Raw genomic sequence first — 23,517 nt, 5'->3', positions numbered from 1 at the left:
CTCCTTGAACTTTGCCCTTGGGCCTGGCAAGAGTTCCATCCAACCTGGTTTCCTTTTCTCAGCTCTAAGGGTCCCAAGGAGACTCTTGCTATAAAGATTCAGCCTGTAAGAGTGGTGGAGCTCTCTGAAGGGCAATCTCCAGAGACCCGGTTGATGGAAATGCCCGCTAAGCCAGCCGTTTTCTTTGTGGCTTTTTTGGAGGATCCCTTTTTCATGGCCTCTGACCTTTGGAGTTTTGGTGCCCCTTCATCAGCAACCCCACAGCTTCCTCTCATTCCACAAGTGCCTCTTCCTGTCGCTGATCATTTTGGGTGCACGATCTCCCTTCTTGCTCATCTCCTTGCCCATCCCCCAATTGGCTGTGCACGCCTCTCCCCCATGAGTGAATGACTACCTGCCAATCGGAGGTGGTATCTGTCAGCTCCCCTCCAGTTCAGTCAGATCACTCTCCATCTCAGACAGGCCCATCTTCCCTTCACCCAGGCCTGGTCCCCAAGCAATCAGGTAAAATTCATGAATCTATAGAGCTGGAAGGTGTGTGAGTAGCTCAGAGGAAAACAGAAAGTCAAACAGAATAAATGGGAAGATGGCCAACTCAGGAGACTCTAACATGAAGTACAGCAGAAATACTATTTCCCCTCTTCCTGGGGAGAAGGGTACTGGGGTATTTTTTTGTTTTATTTTGATTGTGAATAAATGGCCCTGTATAGATCCAACGTTTTAATTGTGTTAAAGTAACAACAGACTTAACCTAGCACATATTTAATACAATACTCAATTGTTACAAGGTTCACAATTAGGTGTACCCTGCAAGCAATTTTCTGATGTATTATTTCTTTTATTCAGCCAACCACACTTCATTTTTCTCATCTCATTTGATTTCTACAGCATCTATAATTGGCATCGATGGTATTCCCTGACAGTGCTATGTTAATAACATGTGTGTACATAGCACTCTGTAGCAATTGTTATCCTGAAGAGGAAAATATTCAGAGACTGTACACATAATTAACAACTAGAAGGGTCAGTACTGTGTTCCGATCCTGGTGTTCTGATTTGAGCACATTATTCTTGTAGCAATAACATATGGTATTGCATAATCATTCCCACTCAACACACGGAACGTCTTAGGATCTCATTTGGCAACAGCAGGGGAGACTGACTATGGGAAAGGTAAGGACATTCTTGTAGAAAAGTGAAGCAGAGCTCTAAAGCCTGGAGGTCTTAAGGTCTTAGTAGATTAGTTTAAAACAGGCAGGGCTGACAGCACAATCCAGGCGCTCTATACATCCCTTACCTCCACTTCACTCCTGGACCTAAAATGTGGAGAACAAGTCTGAATTGAAGTCAATCTTATTGTAAAATCAGAAGAAATCCCCTGGTCAAAGTATGGTCCCTCTCACTTGCATATTGCTCAAGGAGGCACAGCATTTTCTCCAAAAATTGGAGTGAAAAGGCATAACGGTGGAAACAGAATATAAAGGCTTAACCCTTGGGTGTGCAGTGGAGAGGTGAGGAATGCCTTTGGAGAATGGGAAACAGACCTATTAATCCGGGCGAAGGAGAAGGGAGAGGAAGAGGAGACTGAAGAGAAGACGAGCTTCTCTGCTGAGGCCGCCCTGTGGTCCATTATGTTACAAAGAGTAATTTTCTTTTGAGTCTTCTAGTTTAGAGTGCCACACCTATTCCTTGGGGAATACAGATTTTCTTCACTTATTTCCTGCCATAAAACTTCCAGGCATTGGTTTTCCAGGGACAGGGGTCACGATGGACAGCGGGAGGGAGCTCCCCCTCCGTCAGTCAGCGACAGACGCTGACGCCCCTGCTCTGGTCAGAGGCGCGGCTGCGGCGCCGCCTGGAGTTGCAGTCCCGCGTGGCTGAGGGGCCGGGCCGCGGGGCCGCCGGGGAGTTACACCAGTGCGTGGCTGAGGCCCGGAAGACAGAGATGATTCCGGGGTGGCTCCTTTGAACCGCTGCCTACTGGGCTTCAGCAGAGAGAAGTAAGTAGTACAGTTCTTTTCCCCTTCCTAGCAGCCAGAGCTTGAGGCGTGGGGTACAAAGTCACTGCTCAGCTGAGCGGTTGGGCGCAGGGGTTTTCTTCTCCCAGCTCGGTGACCTTGTGGTACTGGTTTGGTGGCGCCTCAGCTAGGGTGGTGCAGGGCACAGCACGGGTTCACCTGAGCTACCAGGCTGGGAGGAGGCGGAGCTCTGGGACGATCAGGTCTGTTTCTTTCACATCTTTGAACTAGTATTGTGTGACTCCTGACGCATGTTTGTTATTCTTTTTACTGTAGAGTAATACCTCGGTTCAGGACCGCTTTTGTTTGCACACAGTTCGGTTGGCAAACAAAAGCGTTGGGCACAATTTTGCTTCCCTAAGCAAACTGCACATCACGTGGCAAACAATACCAAAGCCGTCTTCTCCACATGAACACAAACACAGCCATATTCCCCGGAATTATAAAACAAAGTTCGTAAACCCTATATTCAATATTCTTTTCAGTAATTTTAGGATTCCCTAGTATATAAGGTGTGCAAATATTTAACTTCACTAAATAATGCCACTTTTTCTTTCAAATTTATTGCATTATACTTTATCACCAGTCGTGAAATTTTTCTTGTATGCTTCTTTTTCAGTAGATTCCAGTTTGGGCTTCAGTTTTACTTCTTTCCAACCACCAGTCCGCATTCCCAGTAGAAAATATAACTCTTCATCCATTTTTTTTGTTTTGTTTTTGCGATGCTGGGGATAGGACCCAGCCCTCACACACACTGGGCAAGCGCCCGACTGCTGAGGTACACTCCCATGACTTATCACTGTATTTTTTAAAGATAAAAGAATTTCATGATGATAAAAATCATCATTTTTTTTTTACTACTCTAATATTGAACCACACAACTTTGGTTATAACGAATGAAAATTACTTGAATGGCCAACAATAGAAACAAGCAAATTATGATAGAATACTATTTTACCCCAAAATTCAAGTTATTTAAACATTTTTACTTAAAATGTTTGGCTCTGGGGATGTAGCTCAGTGGTGGAGCACTTGCCTAGTGTGTGGGAGGCTTGGGTTTGATTCTCAGCACTTCAAAAACAAAACAACGAAAAAGTTCATGTGCAAGGGGTGACTGAAAATACAGTGAATGTTTAAATTTTAAAAATTTATTGCACTAAAAGACACATTACCATTATTCGCCCTCAAAATATTTTCACTTTGAACACACTTATCCCATCATTCGTGTCACTTTCTGAAGGAGTTCTGTAACTCCTCTCTCAAGACTGTCTTTACGAGGTGTGATCAAAATTCCTGGGAATGCTGCTGCCACGAGCCAGAAGCAGGGCTGTAAAAACATGAAGATACAGGCCTTGAACATGTTGGACCAACATGTTGAGCTTGTTGGTCCTTGGACATGTTGAGCTTGAAGTGCTTGCAATGTGCAGGTGAACACTCACAGTGTAGTAGGAAGAAGGTCTGTTCCTGTGGAAAGAATATCATGGCTGGACTTAGGAGTTGAGGGATTCTCATACATGGTAGATGAGCTACCTGGGTGGACAAGGTCAGAGTATACAGGCTGAAAGAAATGAGATGTGAAATTCAGAGCACAGAATACTAAGTAGGACTGGAAGGAAAGGGTGGGGGGTTAAAGCAAGGACACTGAAAAGGGCATGTGGTATGAGACAAGGAAGCAATCAGATTTTATGATATAAGGAATTCGTGGGAGGTTAGGAAGCTGAGACAGTGAGAAAAAAACTCTTTCCAGGGATAAGAGAAGTGATATTTTGATTCCTGTTTGCATGTGCACACAAAGGAGCATAGGCACTTCTCACACAAATACATCTATGGAGAAGGACAGACTAATAACTGAGTGTTTTGTAAGATAACTAAATGTGGATATAAAGAGGAATCCCAAATACCTTCTGGAGTTTCAACCATTAATAATGGTAAAATGTTAGAAGATGCAATTTATGGTGAACGTCACTTGTCATTTGCAAATTTAACTGTCTTAATACCCTTTCCCCTATATATGGTGTGATCAAAAAACAATGTGAATTTTAAATTTAAAATATTTACTATGTAGCAGACCCACCCTAGAGGAGCAGCACTCACCTTTAGGTGAGCAAGGAGACATGTGCCAGAAGAGCACCATCCCTGCCTCACCTGAGAGCAGACCTGTGCCAGAGGAGCAGTGTCTGACCCTACATGAGCAAGCACACCTGCTCCAGAGGAGTGGCTCTCACCAGCAGGGGAGCAAGAAGTCCTGTATTGGTCAAGCAGCACCCCTCCCTGGGGGAGCATGTCACAAGGAATCAGGAGGCAAGGAACAACCAACCAACCTGATCCTGGACAGCACAATACCAGAGAGAGAAGGGAACCACCAGATTCTCTGACAAAGGACATTAAATCTAACAGCCCACATGAACCCCTGGCCTGTGGCCTATACCTGGCAGAGACAAGTGGGCTGAAAACTAGTATGGAGATTCCTCACAAAACTGAAACTAGAAATTCTACTTGATCCAGCTATTCCCCTTCCAAATATCTTCACAAAAGAGTTAAAGACATTACAGTGATCCATGCAGACCCATGTATATAGCAACACAATTCATAATAGCTAAACATTGGAAGCAGCCCATATGTCCATCAACAGAAGAATAGATAAATTAAGTGTGGTTTTTAAACACAATTGAGTACTACTCTACCATAAGGAATGATAAACTTGAGTCATTTGTAAAAAGAAATTAAAGCATCTTGAGACCATAATGTTCAGTGAAATAAATCAGACACATAAGCTTAAATATCACATGGAGGTTTTTTTTGTATGAGAAACCCAAAGTATAGATAAAGAGCAAAATAAAGATAGATGATAGGAAGAAGAGGGATAAATCTTTCTAAACAGGGAAAAGATCAAAAGGTGGAGAGGGTGGGGGTGGGAGGAGAGGGAAAGGGGATGATACAAAGGAAGTGTAAGATGTGTTATGTACCCGTACCAATTGCTCCCCAGGTCTGTAAACTTTATGTATTACCAACATGTACTAATGAAAATAAATAATAAACCAAAGGTAAATACAAACCTTGAGACCCATTCTGGAAAGAGCAGGCTGATGTGGGTGAGAGAACAGAGATGGAAAGAAAAAAAACTAACCAAAGGCTTAGATTGTGAAGATGCTTATTTTTTCTGCTATTTTGTGGATGGAAAAGTTTTCTGGTGCCCTCTTGAGTTATTGTCTCTAATTGATTACTTCCAGAAACATATGATTTAATTTTTATTTATTATAATAGTAAAACATAAAGCCACAAAAAGCCAAAAGTAACAAGAATGTCAAAAGTGTCTCCATATCACCTCCAGGTGTTGTCATATTCCCATCCTCCCCCTCTGTGATTCTCTTGCTTTGCTTTGTTTTGTTGCTTAGTTTGGCAAATGCAAGACTAAGGCATGAAGCACCACCCTCAACTCCATCCTCCAGGTGTTTCTTAAGCATCCGCATATTGGGGAAGACCTGGTCGCAGCCCATGCACCTAAAGCCACTGTACAGGTCCTCCAGCCCTGAATCCCAGGCCAGATTCTCAGCCTCTTCCCTTTCCTCTTGGCCTTCCCCGTGCAGGCCATTTTCACTGTCAGTTAGGACGTCTCTTAGGCACACAGAAGAGAGGCTGGCTTTTGAAGGGATCTTCTCAGGAAAGGTCATTCTTGCTATTCTTGTCATCTTTGCGGGGGGCTCCAAATCATCTTCTGTATCCCCCAAGGAAGCCGTACCCCTTTTCATTGGGACAGGCTTATAGTAGACATTCAGGACTCTTTTCTTTTCAGTAGATGTTGCAGACTCTAAGGGGTTATTGGCCAAGGAGGAAGGTAAATGAGAATGTGCCATGGAGGAGAAAGTCTCCTTCTCCATCAAATCTTGATTTAAAAGCCTCTTGCAGGATTCAGGACCTGGAACATATTGAGGTAGTATGTTGGTATTTGGAAAAGAAAGCTTATCAAAAATAATGAGATAAGATGGCCATGAAAATGTCCTGGGGTGGGGTCATATTTTGTGTGTGGTTTGTGTCATGTAATGTACATACTTTGTAATCCTATGTGAAAAATGAGTTGTGTAAGGCAACTACTATAAATTATATATGTACATACACACACGTATATAGACATGTATGTGTATGTGTGTATACATATACAGAGTCTGCCAAAAAATGTATACACACTTCAGGAAAAGAAAAATAGTATGTTTTTCAAGTACCCAAATATGGGGCACCATTGAGGATGCTGTAGATTTCAGGAAATCCACTACATTGTCAGCTGTTAGGGAAGAAATTGAAAACAAGTATGTAGCAATCTCAATGACCAAGGTCACCCAAGCAGCAGTTCACCGCTAATGGGCTCAACTTTGAGCACCTCTTGTAATTGTAGTGCCCAAAGATAACTTGCATTAATCTCATTATATCTCAATAAATGCAGTATTAAAATATTTATACAAGTTTTTCTTTTCCCGAAGTGTGTATACATTTTTGGGGCGGAATCTGTGCATGTATGTATACGTACATATATTCTGGTATACCTTTGGTGACTGTCTGGTACTGGCAAAAGCAGATAGTGATGTGTCTGTGTGTGTGTGTGTGTGTGTGTGTGTGTGTGTCTGATACTGTGTGAGATAGCACATGTGATTTCACTGTGAATATTGGTAGATGGTGTGACAATAGCCTTACATGTTGGAGGAAGTGTTTATGACCTCAGCACATGCAGCTCTGTGAAGGGCTGAAGGCGAGGTGAAGAAGTGACTTTTGTGTGAGAACATATACATATTAGAAGGGCACAAGAGTTTTCTAGTATTTTGTCTACTAGTAGCATTATGAAATTAAAACAGGTTATCCATGTGAGGTAATAGTTTATCTGTGTGAGGTGATATGAAGTTATTTACAGGATTAAGGTGTAAAATGGTGGGTGAGTCTGAGAATGACTTCTGGAATGTGAGCATAAGGCTGTACCTATGTAACACTGATACTGGGAAAATAGGGAGAGAGGAGATATTTATGAGAAAGATAAAAAGGAGGAGAAATGGTCTGTATTTAGTACAAAGGAGTGTGACATGTGAGTGTGAGGTGAGTTTATACAGTGATCTGAGGGGGAAGACTCTGCTTCCACCTCCTGCACATCACATAGGCCACTGCCTCACCCACAGTGGCCGCAGTGTTCACATGAAAATGTGTGCTGAGGAACTCTGTCCTCCTCTAGAAGGCAGATTTCCTATCTGCCCCTCCTCAGAGGAGTCAGTGTTCATCCCTCTTCCCTGAAGACCTTTCGTGTATGTAAAGGAAATGAATGGGGTTGGGAGGCTGCTCAGCTGCACCTCTTGTCCAAGCTCAGGTCACCTTTGCATCTGCCTTACCATCCTTGTCCATAGGAATGCACTCACTTGAAGAAGAGACGCACGACAAATGTTCTGAGACTGAGAAATTCTCTCCTGCATCCAGATTTGAACTTGGGACCATCTCATGTGTCTCAGTGGTATCCTCTGGAGAGTTGTGCAGTTCTGAAGTGGAAGAAAACAGCAGCAACAAAATTATTGATACATAGCATAGTCTGGGTCTGTGTCATTTTAAAACATATATGGAGTAGATATTTTGTTTCTGCCATTGTTACCACCCATGGTAATTCCTCACACAAAATTAAAGAGAACTTATTAAAATTATGTATGTGGTGGGTATCACTGGGATTGGGTATCTTCTATATATTTTTAGAGATGTATACAGAATATTGGGAACTCAAATATGTTTAAAATATGATATACATTCACTAGTGGTTAGATATTATTACTATTGCTATTTTTATTGGCTCAATTTCCTGGTAATAAATTGTGCCAGTGAAAGCTGTGGAGTATAAGTTTCATGAGGAATTGTGAATGTTGACTCATTTATTTTGGTGAATGTAGAGTCATATACATGGAAGGGTTGATGTGAATATGAATAAAAGATGGACCTGCATGCAAAGATACAAACTGTTAGATGGTTCTCTAGGAACTGGGCATGGCACAGCTAAGCATTCAAATGAAGACTTTACAGACTTGATCCCAATTCGTCTTTCAGAAATGTGCTTCCACATTTCTATTGGATCTTTAACCTTCTGATATAGGAGGTAGAATGTGGCAAACTGACTAGAGAAGTGGGAGGGACCTGTAAATCACAAGACTCCAGGGCAGTGCCAGATGATTCCTGGACCCCATATGTAGAACTTCCTATGAGCTCCACAAGATATGGACATCATGAGGAAGACCAGAAACCGGGAGGAGCTCGCTATCTTTACTCTTCACAGTAGCCCACCCTGGGTTTCCCAAACCCAGGGTGTATTTTTAATTTTTGCTCTTTTTACCTTTTCTTTTTTTGGCTCAAGTTTGCTCTACAGAGCTAGTTTTTCCCTTACCCCTTCACCCTTCATTTTTCAAATAAATTTTTGGGAGATAGAAAAATGAACATGGTGAGTTTTGGAAACAGAACCTGGGCAGTTTTGGAGAAAAGGGGTCATTTATTCAGTTGTTGAACAAACAGGGTCTGCTCCACCTCTGTTCCACCTCAGACCTTTGAGAATGAACTTGTCTGTAAAATGGGAGCAGGGTAATCAAGAGATTATACCTGAAATAGCTGATTCCATTCTGCTTACCCTCTGCTATTCTCCAAAGCCATCTTGTCCAGCATCCTCTCCCAGGAATACTTACTGCGTCTTGAACAGTGATGTCTTACTTGGGCAGGAACTGCTGCACTTCAGTCCTCTGTGTTTCTACAGGGATCCTGCCCTCAAGGTGCCTGATGCCCCTCGAACTTGGTACTGTTTCATATTGCTTGCCACCTTCTACATATTTCATACTTTGTCTACATCTTACTTCCTAGAGATTCTTAATCTCAAACAAATGATTTGGTAAATTTTTGTGTTTGAAGAAATTAAATATTCATGATCTTCTTATGTTCCTGTTCCTGTTCATAAGGCCCAACAAAGTATAATCAATGAATAAATTTTTTCTCCATGTAATGGAATATAGGGAGTAATGACAATATACACTGTAATCATATGCCACATGGATAACATTCATAAATATAAGGATGAGCAAAAATGATCCAGACAAAACGTATATATTTTGCATTTCTATTTACACAAATTTATCTCCTGACTGGCTCCTGGCTTCTAAGGTCATCTAGAAATCAGAGTAATTATTACTATTTGCATGGTAGGGTCAAAAAGTGAAAGTCTTGAATTCATGTGCATGTGAAAGATTATAAGAAAATGAGAAAAATAAGAAGCAATGCAGATGGGTTTGTGTAGGAACACATGTGTGAATACTGGCTAGGACAATAAGTGGATGTGCTGTGTTCTTGGACTGGCTATCTTTTTAATGTGTTTTAAGTAAGATCTTTTGAGGATCCTATTATTCTGGGCTTCTTCTTTCCTGACAGTCTACCGTGCTTTTCCCTAGTTCCTACTGACATACTGTTCCTATGTGACTCTGATCATGGTCTTATCCTCCCGGGCACTCTCCTACTATTTCCTGAGCAGAGCCCAGTTCTCCAATGATCCTGGCCTTCCTGAAGTCCTCTCATGTGTTTTCCCTTTGACATTTATTGCTGCCACTGCTGATTATTTTCAGTTTCTTTCTGGCTGAGAACCCTTGAATCAACTGATGTTCAGAACTATTCAACTCAATTCTGAGATATTCCTAGACCCTAGCTCCCCTTCTGTACTCCCCGCTTCCATACCTGCATCCAAGAATTTGTCTTCATAGGAGAAGTCCCCTGAGGTTGAGGAAGAACTATCCACCACTTTGTGGCCTTGAGTATGGGCCAGTACCTTGGCTCTAACCTGCAGAACATCTTGTGAATCCAACTTTCCTGAGAAATGAAATAAAAACGATACAGTTCTAGTTTGGTGTTTATGTGTATCTATTGTAAAACATATAATGAGTCTACTATTTACATGTTCACTGAATACACTTTACCTCCATCCTCAAGGGTAAACAATACGGCTCCTATTGGTAAAATTTTAAATGTAGAGCAGTATTTATTTTGTCAGTACTTGTTACAGATCATTACATTTGCACAAAGTTTCATTGGTGCAGAAACTGCTTGCTTCAACCTTTCAAGTTGGACAGACCACTGTATTCTAGTTATTGAGCTACCTTGTAGTTAGCTTTGATCTTGTGATTGTATTTCCTACCAAAGAAAATGAAAAGTGACAAATCCTATTTCTGTGGCCATAGAAGCCTCTGTCTCTCTCCATGTACTCTGCTTTTCCAGTCGACTAGGATGTTGATAGCCCTGGGTCTCTGTGAAAGATGTGTTAATGATGACGGTATTTTTCTCAGCCTATGAATTAGTCAATTGAGGGCAATTGTCCTGTTGACTTGCTCATCAACATGCTAGCAGTTGATTCTATGTGTAGTAGTTATTAGAGCTTGGAATCTTCTAGTGAAGTCAGGTTGTAAGGTGTTTTTGAGAGGCAAATAATCAGACTTGGTATACAGTAAGTGGACAATTATGTTAGATGATAGTATTTATCATGCTTTGGTTTATTTTTGTATTTTGTGTGTGTATGAGTAAGTATGGGTATGTGCTTTGCATATTTCATGGCTTACACTTGACATGTTTGAATATATACTCATGTAACTGAAAGTGAAATAAAGACAAGAACACTCTTCAGGCCCCTCTGTACAAAGGACCAACAGAAAATAAAGAAATCTGAAAATCTATTGAAGTATCAGACTGTTCTCAAAAATGTGAGCCACTCTTTGGAATGTTAGGTGTGGCTCCAATCTGTCCCCTCCCACCACTGAATGAGGGTCCTCCCTCATAATAGGTATTTGTTTACTGTTAATCTCCAAGGTAACACAACTGTTAGTTTCTAATTTTTCCATAAATAGCCAAATATTATCTCGTATTTCATAATTCATGGTTAAACGGTACATGCATGTTTATGTGTGTGCATGTGTATTTCTTACATTTCACAAAGAAGTCCTGGAAGAATGGCTATTATTAAGGAATGAACCAACAACAAATGTTGGTAGGGCTGTGGGGAAAAAGGAACCCTTTTCCTCTGTTAGTGGGCATGTAGACTGGCAACCACTGTGGAAATCGGTGTGGAGATTCCTCAAACAACTAGGATTAGAAAAATAAAACAAAACTAGGATTAGAGGTCTCATTTGACCCAGCTATTCCCTTTCTGGGTATCTTTGCAAAAGAACTAAAAGTATCATACCACAGCCATATATATGTGCACCTATGTTTGTGGCGCTATAGTTTGTAATACCTAAATTTTGGAAACAACCAAAATGCCCATCAACTGATGAATGAATAAAAAAGATGTGGCATTTTTATATAATGGGATACTACTCAGCCATAAAGCAGGTTAAACTCAAAACATTTCTAGGTAAATGGATGCACCTTGAGAGCATACTCTTAAGTGAAATGGACACAAAGGTATAAATATCACATTGTCTCTCTAGTGTGAGAAACTGAAAGTGTAAATAAGGACCAAAATGTATTATAAATATTGTGAAATAGGAAGAAATTGCACAAAAGAGAAACTAGTGAGGTGGAAGGAGGAAAGGAAGAAAGGGAAAAGAAAAAATACGAGAAAAGAAAGATAAAATGGTAATAAAGCTTTGTAAGTAAGGAGGGGAAGAAGGGTTGAAGGCAGGGGAGGGGAATGGGGAAAAAAATCAAGATATATTATGTACAGGTACAAATGTCCTATGATGAATATGATCATTATGTATACCTACACTATACCAGTAAAATTAATTTTAAAGTTCTGGAGACATATCTTCATAGTCTGAAACAAAACTAGCTTTTTACTCCTGAGTAAATAATTATTTGTGACTTTATAGTCATTTTTGCACACCATTTCAACTTATTTTAAAAACTGTTTTCTTCAGTTCTATGAACCAGTTTCTTCATCAAAAGGGAAAAAGTACTACGAAAACTTAAATTTCATTTACTCTCCCAGTGCCCTTAGGAAGAAGTCAAATGGCAGAAAACGCATTTTTTAAAGAAAAAAAATAGTCTGGATGAAGGATGAGAGTGACCCAGAGTGATTGAATCGGCAGCCCCAAGCCTAAGGCACAGTGACAAGACCTGGATCATCTAACCTTCTCTTTACTCTCAGACTACATGAGCCTTTGTGAAGGCATACATATCTCCCTCCTTCCCTGTTTTGGTCACTTCTTTTCTTCATCTTTCTCTCCTCTGCTCCTCCACCACAAATTAGAAGTCCACTCTTTTCCCTGTTTTTAGAAGGCAATTCCTGGTTCCCTATTCCTCGAGAATATGCTAATACATACCTCTTGTAATCCTTGACGTTTTCACAGGTCGTTTTAAGGGTTTCTTCTTCTGGTGTTTTTTCTTCTCTTTAAGTTTCATGGTTCAACTCTTTGCAGAATTGCTGATATCAGGTAAGAGTCTGAGACTGTTCTCAGAGAATTATTAGTAAAGATAAGAAATTAAATGTATACACCCCCTAAAAAAGCAAATAAGACACTATCTGTTCACCAGATCACTGTCCTTCGTAACACTCAGTGTGATACCCTGGTTGGTATCATACCAGTTATCACTCCGCAGGGTTCTACGACCTATTGATGACATCCATGGTGTTCCAGGACCCCACCAGTATTCACAGCACTGCAGGATTGCTTAATCTATTGCCTTCATTCATCTGTCACTGACTTGAACTTTCATACCCAAAGTGTAAGAGATGATATTGATTCAACAAAGGAAATCCTTTGATGTGTCTAGGGATACTGTCCTTCTGAATCTTCCCAACCCCAAGGATATGGCAGGACCAGAGAGGATTAGGCTTAGAACCATGCTTCTATTGTGGAAATTAGTAAATACTACATCATAGTATTACTATTGAAGTTATTTGGAAATACATGTCAGATACATATTATAATAGAGGTGCATATTTGAGAGCACCTCATAAATCCAAACAGTTCCAGCACTTATTAAATTTCTGCTGCTGCTGTGTACATTCTCATGTGTCTTCCCAATCCAACCTGTCTCCTTTGCCGCTCTTCTTCTTCACTTCCCTGATAGCTGGGAGAGACTCAGTTTTGACTACACCAAACCTGGTCTTCATCAGGAATTCTGTTCTTGTGGCTGACTGTCTCATTCTCCATGATTCTGTGCCAGCCCCCAGTCTGTCTTTTGGAACATCTGTGTCCTGTAGAGTTTGAACTCTGAGACAGCATTATTTTACCTTCCATTGTGTGTAGAACATACGGCATCTTTTAAGGTCAAACTGTTTTCTCTCTAGTAATTACCATGAGTCCCAGGCAGTGGCTTATCCTCCTGCAGCCTCCTTTACTCTATCAGTTCTCTCTGTGGTTATCATTTTCCAGGGGCAGAGGTTTCTAGGTTTCAGCAGCTGCATGCAGTCCTCATCTATTCTTCCCTTTCTTCAAGGAGCATCACTCTAACCTCTGCTTATACTGTCACATCTCCAGTCTGTCACCCAGAGAGCCCAGGATAATCTTTCGCTTTCACACCTTCTTTGGTTAATATACAAAGTAGCATATCCATGTTTCTGCAAGTAGGAGATTGACATTTTGTGGAGTGATGGAAAGAAAGGGTGCATTTCTGGCCTAGCCTACCCAGATAAAGTCAGAGAGAATCACAGATTCTATAGTAAAATACAGTAGTATAAGAATAGAAAGCAAAAGGTGAATAAAAAAGGAAAAATGTCACAGCTACTATGAAACATATTGAATTAAACAAAGTAGAATGAAATAAAAACTTCACTTTGAAATTAAACATTAACCAAGGGACAAAACAATTACACAAGACTATTTAATGCTATAAAACCTCGACAACATCCGGGCATGGTGGTTCATGCCTGTAACCCCAAGACTCAGGAGGCCGAGGCAGGAGGATGGTTGAGAGTTTGAGGCCAGCCTGGACAACGGTCAGTACATTGACAGCCTGAACTACAAAATGTGACCCTGTCTCAAAAAACCAAGAAGACAAAAGATGAATAAAACTTTGGCAGTTACAGTCAGTAAACAAGAATTCCAAGACAGGGATGATAAGGCAATGTAAAGAAATAAATATGAAAAATTCAGAGCTCTGAAAACTAAAGTGCTAAAATATTGACAGTAGGTTTGTCATAAATGGCTTCTATCAGTTCGAGGTAAAGATCTTTGTATACATATTTTCATCAAGGTTTTTTTTTTTTTTATCACAAAGCGATGTTTGGATTTTGTCAGAGGCCTTTTCTGCTCCTATTGAAGTGATTATGTGACTTTTGCCCTTCTGTTTACGTGGTATTTTACATTTGTTGATTTACATATGTTGAGTGATCTTTTTAATGATTTGTTGTATTTTGTTTGCAAGTGTCTTTGTGAGGCTGAGGATTTAGCTCAGTGGCACTGTGCCTGCCTCCCAAGTGCAAGGTCCTGAGTTCGATCCCCGGTACCAAAAAAAAAAAAAAAAGTAGCTACAAGTATCTTTGTGATGATTTTCACAACTACATTCATTAAGGATATTAGCCTGTAATTTTGTCTGTTTTGATGTCATAGAAATGTTAGATTTAAGAAATGATATTGGCAATGTTCTCTTCCTTTCAATCTCATGGAAGAGTTTGAATATTGGCAGTAGATCTTCCTGGAAGTCGAGATAAAATGCTGGGTTTTTGTTAATTGGGATGGATTTTATTACTGCCTCGATTTTATCACCTTTTAATTGTTTGTTCAGGATTTTTCTATCTTCTTGGTTAATTTTTTGTAATTCTTATGTGTGCATTAATTTATCCAATTCTTCTAGATTCTCCAATATATTGGAATATTTGATTTCAAAAAGTTTCTTGTAATCCTCTAGATTTCTGCAGTGACTATGGTAATTTTATCTTTTTCATTTTTAATTCCATTGATGTAAATATTTTCTTTCCACTTTTGGTAAGTTAGGCTAAGTATTTACCAATTGTGTTTATCATTTCAAAGAATCAGCTGTGATTCATTGGTCCTTTTTATTGTTTTTCCTTTTGTATGTCTCAATTTCATTAATTCCTGCTCTGATCTTTATATTTCCTTCTCCAAAAAAAAAAAAAAAAAAAATACTGAAGCTGTCACTGAACGCAGAATGACTGCAGATTCCCAGGGCCTGTCCATTTTTTATGGATTCTGCCTACAGGAGAGCACCAGAAGGGCCCATGTGTCCTTCCAGTCCAGAATGTCCCTGTGCTGTCCCCAGCTGTTTTTGGATCAGGTTATTGTAAACTGATATTCCTTTCTCCTTCCTGTCTATCTCTCTTTTTGCTTCAGCAGGCAGAACGTTTTTACAGATGGATGTAATTTATTTCTGAGCAGAATGGAGTCTCTGAAGGACAGATAATGTCTTACAGATATCAAGCCTTGGGATTCTGGGAATAAGATCATGAAGTCAGTTACATAAGTCGTCTGTTGTAGGTAGATGATTTTCCTGTGTTTTCCTTTATTTCCTTATGTGTTTTTGGAATAAACATTCTCCTGTTTTCAAACAAACAAACAAAAAAACTGTGTATTTGGATAAATATCATCGAACACTTCCTATAGGCTAGCAGCTTAATAAACATATACATGGGTCATGTACTGTAGTCTTATATAAATATTAATAATTGCATTATCAAAGCTCTGGAAAATACATACCAAACTTTTAGAAAGTAGAAGTAATGTTTGAAGGAGTAAGAGAAGACAAGCTTTTACTTTATGTAGTTGTCCATAAATTGAATGATTGATAATGGAAATGTATTATTTTATAATTACAAAAAGAGAAACATCTAAATGACATTGAATAACAATATCACTTCTTTGTAATTTCTATTGAAATTTTTCTAATTTCATCTTTAACTTCTCACGGAATGGTTCCCTTTGGATTTGGGCCCTGGGGCCTAGTCTAATTGCACCATCTCAGAAATTCTTACTTGGCTACTATAGAAAATGTGACAGAGGTCTATGCTGTCCAGAAAGCAAAAGATAATGGTGCTTTCTTTTTTCCTGTGGGTTGCATTTTTTTTAGGGTTTTTTTCCAATTGGTGTGGTTATGAAATAATAACCAAATTGCCTCAATCCCCATTGTTGGCCTATCTTGAGTCTCACACATTCTTAAGATTCCTTTCACCTAGGTACCTGTGATTTCTACATCTGTAGCCTCGCAGCATGATGCAATTGTCCTTTGAAAGCCACCGACCAACAGAAAGACGCTAGACCGTGCTGCAGTTTCCTAATACACAGGGTCTCTGCTGCTGCTGGGCAGATGCCCAGGAAGGCTCTGCAGAAGATTCTGAAAGTTTCCACACAGAGCCCTGGCTCTCAGCTGAGAACGCTCCACCCAGTCAGGAAAGGTCACAGTATGTGGGACAGTCTGCATGGGTGTCCCTGGATGTGTTGGGCAATTGGGCTGTTTTCACAGCATTACAGAGACTCCACCACCCACCACATCTTGGCTCTTGCGGCTGCGGCTGCGCTGAGGAGAGACACTGCTGCCTCTCAGTGACCACACCCTTTCCCAGGCTGGCCCACAGGAAATCAGCAGGGAGGGAGGAGGCTTTGTGGGAACCACACCATCTATTGAGATGGACAAAGATCTCCTCCACCAAGAAACTCTTTTAGAACCTGCTTTCCTCCTTCCTGCCAGCCCTCCCCACTGAGTGGCCAGTGTGGGAGATGTTTACACTCATGTCTTCACACTAAAGGAGGCTGGGGTGTAGGATTCACCTTGCTTACCACCCAGACTGCACACAAGCAGTCTTATGCTGAATCATGTTCAAAGTCAATCAAGTGATGACAATAGAAACTAGATAGCATTAAACACACACACACACACACACACACACACACACACATTTTTTAAATGGTAATTGATCACCAAATACTTGGTTTTGGTTAACCGCTGGTAGAAGGTACAACCTTGGTACAACTTCCCTGAAAGGCAATTTGACATGTGTCTAAAGCCTTAAGGATCTGCCTATTTACCAGTAAGTCCGTTTCAGGAATTTAATCTAGGGAATCACCAGGTGCATAGAACAAGGATGTTCCTTCCAAGTTTACATCTATGGGATAGAATACTGGGGAAGAGGATGGGAAAGGAGATTTTCATCTGAAGAGCATCAGCATAGAGAAGATATAAAGGGGATGGGTCTGGTCTAGGGAGTTAAATGCAAATGAAGGGGCATTCAAAATAATATTTTAGAAGGTGTTTTGAGAGCATGAAAATTGCTCATGATAAATGAAAAGCCCTATCCTGATGCAAAAATATACACATTCTCAAATAAAAATCTGTGTGTGATACATGTATGTGAGTGCAAGTGTGCAAAAAGAGGGAGGCCATTTCCTTTCTCTCAAACTACCCTCTTCCCTTGCCTCCAATCCCTACACCCTCTCCCTGCAGTCTTCTGGGCTGCTCCTTTGGTCCCCCAAACTGCACCCTGCTTGTCTTCCCAACCAATAATTTTTGGAGGCCCTAGTCCCCTTCATCTCTCCCCTAGATTTCCCAGTTGGTCTCCCTGAATCCACACTGCCTCTCGACAAACCATTCTCCACACTGCAGCTAATTATCATTTTAAAAAATCTGATCAAAAGGCATGAAACCTACGATCAAAATATATCCAGAAATGATGAGGATTATGGACTGTTCTTCTGTTCTTCTGTGTGTTTCTCTGTTATTTGTCAAATTTCTAACAATGAACACATTTCTCTATTGCCAGTAAAAAAATCAAAATATTGTTTTTAAAAAATAAAATTATAGGTTTCAGCCTGAAATGTGACAAGTTTATGAGTCAGCTCTGGAAAACCAGTATCTAACAAGCTACAGAGAAATAGTGAGCCCCCAACCTCCCAGTGCAGCAGCACATAGTAATGGAAGAATCCCTTAACTGAGGCAGCAAATGCACAGCTCGTGGGCTGCCATAATGCCTCCTGTACACAAATCAAACATCCTTAAATGATTGTTACCATTGCAAGCTCAGGTGCATGCAGCCTTGGAATCCTTCTCAACCCAGAAGACAGCCACTGTCTTTCAGTTCGGGTTGACTTAAGAGGACATGTGTTTATTACCTATAATAAGCATCTATGTGAAGAATGCCAAGTTAAATTATTAAATAATATGGAATAATCCCTCTTAAATAAAGATAATGCACTGAACAGTTGCAAATCACTTTTATATCTAAAGACTCATGCATCTTCAAAAAACCCCATAAGGTAGTAGGGCAGATATTTTTATCCCCCTTGTAAGGGAACTGAGATAAAAGTCACCGAGCAGAGCTCTGGTCACCTCGTCACCACACTCCAGCGTGCTTTTCTGTGCTTCCTATAAAACTTCTGAGAGAGGTCAGAACCACACACCACAGCAGAGAAGAGATGGGCCAGGATTATCTCTGAGCTTGGAGGGACATGAGCTGCAGGTAATGAGTAATTCGTTACTATTAACAACTTTGAAAATAAATAGCGGAGAAATAGATGAAGTTCACAAATTTCATAACAAAAGCCATCCTGGTCTTGAGGGGCAGGGCCTCTGGAGACCAAGCATATTTGTTGGTTACCATAGCAACCACGAACCACTATCTGTCCCTTTGACCTAGTCTGAAGTATCTTTGTATTCAGTATTTCTAAGCTTGGAAAGAACAGATTGTTCAACTGGCTTTAGCATCTTTTGGCACTTTGCTCTTGCCTTCTCTTTGGTTGTACACAGGTTCAGTGCCCAAGAAAAATAAAGCACCCACATGACTACCATGAAACAAAGCTCAAATTCCCATTGCTGCTCCATCTGTCTGAAGTCAGCAACCTGCTCCATAGGCCACTAAGCAATTCTGACTTTAACTCTGTCTTAAGTTTTTCTTTAACCTTGCATGGCACACTGGGCAGGTGGGACTAGAGACTTACTGCAGGAGTCTCTGGTCCCTGCTGAAAGCAGAGCAGCAGGCTGAAGATTTGTTGTGCTCTTCTGAGCACGTGGGTGATATTTGGACCATGCAGTTAAATGAAATGATTCCTATGAATTCCATCCATTCCACAAAATTTATGCCACACCAAAAGCAAAGGCTAGGACACAAGACACAAGAAGGTATAGTAGTGGAGGACAGTCCAAGGTTGAAATTTTCTGCAGTTCCTGGGAACTTAGCTGTTTTTCACCATCTTGCTTCTCTAGGTGTGGCTGTGTTTCAGGTGTAGGCCGTGCATTTTTATCCCTTTCATCCTCAAAATCAGTTGCTCTCTGCTCTGGATTTTCTTCCAGGAAGTCTTCTGAGCTCTCTGATGCACACACAGTGGACTCCAATTTATTTATTGAGGCTGCAGGTGAAGTCTGGGCAGTTTTTTCATCTTCACCTTGAGAACTAGTGAATTCAGAATCCTGAAATCTCTTTCCAATCTTTGGCTGCTTCAAATGGCTGTCCCGGGTATGAGTAGAAACAGGTGTTTTTGCAATACCTTCAGAAGTGCTTGCAAAGGCATCTTTCAAAGAATCAATAGTTAGCTGCATCTCATTAGACTGATTATCTTCAGTTTTTGCTTCATATTCTGGAACAGTTGCAAGACCATATTCTCCAGACACAGGTTTTTTGGCTTCATTGTGGGAAATCGCTGTAATTTTAAAGTGTTTCTCTCTGTAATGCTCTCGTGACTGGTATTCTCTGGTACCAGTGTCCAACACCTTCAACTTCCCAAAGGAGTTCATGGTCTCCTGGATACTTTTCAAAGTACTGTTTGCAAGCTGTGTACATGAAAGAAAACAGAGGGTAACGCAAGCCAAGTGCATCTTCTGTAAAGGAATCAACAAAATCTTCCAGCATATGAAGTCCAAAATCTTTGCCTCGGTATTTCTTTCTTACAAACATGGTATTAAGAACTGGCAGTTGGTAACTCTGGGTAAGAAATGAAGCACGCATACTTCCTGGAACTTCATAATCATCATCCTCTCCAGTAGCAAGTGGTGCTTTTCCATCCACAGCTCTTCAATACCAGAGATATTGTTTACCCCCTAACTTCTTTAATGAGAACTGAAGTTTGTTATCATCTGCTGTAGCTGTTCTATGAACCACCTTCTTCCTGCAAGCAGTTCCTGTAACCACAAACTGTGTAGCTGAGTAGGCAGACTAAGGTAAACATGGACATTTCCCACCAATGCACACTTGTGCCTGCAATTTGGTGAGTTTTTCCTGGTTCATGATAGTTTCTTTCATCTTGTCGGAGCGGTTATGGGGAAGCGCAGGGGACTAGGGCTGGCGCTCAGGGGGTCTCGGGCAGACCAGCTCAGATTAGGCGCACACACGCAGGGACTCAAGATGGCAGCTAGCAGCTTCAGTATTCTTATTCACTGTCCTCCTCCTGCAAGCCCACTGCTGGTGGACGTCACCTGGTCTTGTAATTCATACCATTTGCTAGTCCCATGATGGAGCACATGGATCCAGTAGGAGCCCTCCGAGGGCTTGCTGTCATGCGTGATGTCAGCAATGGGGTCATAGGTGGTGGTGTTCTTGTGGACTGCTTGTACTTCTTCAGACAAATACTCTCTGATCCACGTTTGTAATAGGGAAGTTGACAATCATTGGATTCTTCTCCACAAAGAAGTTGTTCTTAATGAATCCCTTGATACAAAAAATTAGATATGGAGGCATCATGGTGAGCTGGAAGCGGTTCAGAAAGTTCTCCTTGTAAGTCATATACTCCTTCTCAGTGATACCGTTGAACTTTGCCAGGATGTTGAAGAGTGGCACCTGGGAGATAATGAGCTGCTCCTTCTCGTCCTTGTAGAGCGGGGCAGTAGAAAGGTCCAGCGTCATGTACATAAATGTAGACTCCACCATTGTCTCCTGGTACTCTTTTTCTTCTGCCAGCAGATCAGGATGGGGAAGCTTTTTAGTGAAGATCCTCATAGGCTCCTGGAAAACATCGGTCACAAAAGTCTTCTTTTTCTTCTTTGTGCCGCCAAGAGCAGAGTGTAGGGCATTCAGAAACCAAGACAGGACGTCAGCTCCATCCCCTTGTTTGGTGATCTGAAGTCTTTTTGCTGCAAATAACAACAGCCTGAAGCACCTCATGGGGAGAGACGTGTGCCTTGAAATTCTGAGGGTTCCACAGCTTTCTCAGCTCTCCAAAATGCTGCACCAGCAAGAACACGATATCCCCTGGGGGGCGCTGGATGGTCCTATAATTATCTTCTTCCAGGAAGCAGTTCTGGAGAGGAAGAACATTAGACAGAGCCTGAAAAGCAGCATTGGCATAGTCATTGGCCTTTATGTTATTCAGTCTCACGATGCCCGGTACGTAAGTGGTACCATCATAGGCCAGGAAAATTTGGCTGGCTTATCTACGTTTGCAATCTGCTGCTTTGTGAAAGAAGGCTTCAACACATATGTGAAGTCCTCCAGTGAGGAATCGATGATCTCATAGTTGTCTGGAAGGCAGTAAAACTCGAGGGTGTGGAGGTTGAGGAAGACATGGTGTCTAACTTGGACGCTGTGAATGTAGGCGTGAGACTTGGAACTCCGGCCTTTGAAAGTACTTGCCACACACCAGACAGGCATTTGCATTGATATGCGAGAGGGAGATGGAGCAGTTTCTCAAAGTCAAAATCCAACACACTCTCGTTAATGGTATGGGCAGTGGCAGCTCCTCGGGTCCTCAGAATCCACACGGCCATTCTTTGCTCGCACCTCCCGCTTGGGCTCAGAGTTCTCCTGGACCTCGAGCTTCCGCTTCAGCCGCACCACACCGCTGGGACTGGGGCCGCGGGCTCCCGCTCCCGCTCCCGCTTTGCACGGCCCCGAGCTGCTCTGAGACTTGGACTCGCGCTTCCCCAAATACATAGTTTTTTTTAAAAGCGAGATTATACTACACAAATGCTCTAACTTCTTTTAAGTTTTATATAAATGCAACTTCTCTTTTTCTCTTGGCAGGTGTTTTATAGAGACAAAAACAAAAAGAAAGAAAACGAAAGAACGAAAGAACGAAAGAACGAAAGAAAGGAAGGGAGAAAGTTTTGGAATCAAGCCTTACCAGACAGATTATTCACTGTTATTATTTGTTGCATGCCAACTATGCTTCAGGCACTGCTCCAGGTGCTGGGGTGAAGGAAATCACAGTCCTCTCTCTGAGGGAACTAATACTGTGGAGGGAGGTAAGCAATAAACAAGTATAATGTAGGTATGTCAGATGTTGGCTTTACAAGCCGACTTAGGATGGTGAAAAACAACCCCACTGGAAAAGGGACGTTTGAGCCAAGATCTGGAGGGCGAAGGATAATGCCATATGATATTCAGAGGACAGGTATTCCAGGGAGAAGTAGAAATTATGAGAGCGAGAAGAAGGGAGGTTCCCTCCTCAGAAAAGGTAAAGAGGCAAATGTGTCTGGGAATAGGGAGAGCCAGGAGAATAGAGGAGATGGCTGGAAAGGCTTGCTGGGCTTCACAGCAGCAACAGAACGTGGGTCTGGAGGACTGTCATGGATGCTTTCCCCTCCACTCTGCCTATGCAATATTAATTGTTACTCCATGCATGAGTCTTCTATCTGCTGGCCCTCCTCAGTCCTTACCCTGAGCAATTCCAGCGGTAGAGGAAAGCAGTCTTTGATTCCCAGCTGTCTGGGCCAGAGCTCAAGGTGCCTCCCATTATAAGCAAGGCATTCATTGGATCAATGCCATATATATATATATATATATATATATATATATATATATATATATATAAAATGTTTAAATGCTATATATGTCTATGTGCCATATCAAAATGTTAATGTTGAGCTCTACTCTACAGTGTCTGTGTTTTAAAAAGTATTCATTGCTTATAATCAAGTAAAATTGCTGGTCTTGTATGATGAGTCTGACAAACATGAAGAATCTCTGAGAAGTGATGCAAGGTTTTGAGATACTCAGGCCCATGTCATTCCCAGTGGTTCCACTTCCCAAGAAGGACTCATTGATTAATAAATGGCTGGTCCCTTTTGAAGCACTTCTTTACCCTAATGACATTTGCTGTAACAAGGTTGGACATAACATCAAATCCTCTTCTGACCAGCATGGGCTTTTCCATCTTTTCCTCACAGTGTAGGCCTTTCTTATAAGTGGAAATAGACCTATCTTCCTTCCTTTTACCAGGTAATATCCCATTTCTGGCTTTTAAATTGCTTCAAAGGTTTCCTAAAATTTTGTATTCTATTCATGATATCTTATGATACCACTTGAAGGGACAACTCCTTCCAGTTAATTTTTAGAGCACTTATATTCAATGGGATGCGTGATAGACATTGGGACAGGCAATGCTTCAGAGTCAGAAGAGCAGAGCTTTGGAATCAGAAATTTTAACGCAAGCTCTGCCATTATCTATCTGTGCGATTCTAGGCAACTTTCTCAATCTCTGAGTCTATAAAATGCAGTTAAAAGTGAGGCTGGCAGGGTGATTAAGTGATGAGCATATGAGAAGCACTGGCACAGTGCATAAGCATAATGTTAGTTATGTTAGTTCCCTTCCCCTTTCACCTCTGAATCTGTCATTTTAATATCCTACCTTGTATAATT

General features: G+C 41.2%; 1 protein-coding gene and 1 pseudogene across 12 annotated transcripts in view; one reads left to right on the top strand and one right to left on the bottom strand.

Moving 5' to 3' along the window:
* The first annotated feature begins 1,566 nt into the window (after positions 1–1,566).
* The window catches only part of Saxo6 (stabilizer of axonemal microtubules 6), a 77,594-nt gene continuing 55,643 nt past the window's right edge, over positions 1,567–23,517 (top strand). For 3 of the 11 annotated variants that reach the window (XM_087192282.1, XM_087192264.1, XM_087192263.1), the window contains exons 1-2: positions 1,750–2,000; positions 21,901–22,121. The gene's annotated coding sequence lies outside the window, so the exon portion shown is untranslated. Of the gene's footprint in view, positions 2,005–21,900; positions 22,122–23,517 lie in introns of all 11 variants that reach the window. The other 8 variants (XM_087192266.1, XM_087192288.1, XM_087192283.1 and 5 more) reach the window with 6 other exon arrangements.
* Positions 5,254–21,905, bottom strand: LOC147823737 (ubiquitin carboxyl-terminal hydrolase 39 pseudogene; annotated as a pseudogene). The gene is made up of 4 exons (XR_015443404.1): positions 12,320–21,905; positions 9,741–9,872; positions 7,412–7,528; positions 5,254–5,934 (listed from the first exon to the last, which is right to left on the bottom strand). The product of XR_015443404.1 is annotated as a ubiquitin carboxyl-terminal hydrolase 39 pseudogene (transcript).

Source organism: Heterocephalus glaber, unplaced genomic scaffold (assembly GCF_053883595.1).
Source record: "Heterocephalus glaber isolate CG9 unplaced genomic scaffold, H.glaber_assembly_v1.0 deba00001569, whole genome shotgun sequence".
Taxonomy (NCBI): domain Eukaryota; kingdom Metazoa; phylum Chordata; class Mammalia; order Rodentia; family Bathyergidae; genus Heterocephalus; species Heterocephalus glaber.
The sequence above is the reverse complement of the archived record's forward strand: the minus strand, read 5'-3'. Positions and strand labels throughout refer to the sequence as shown.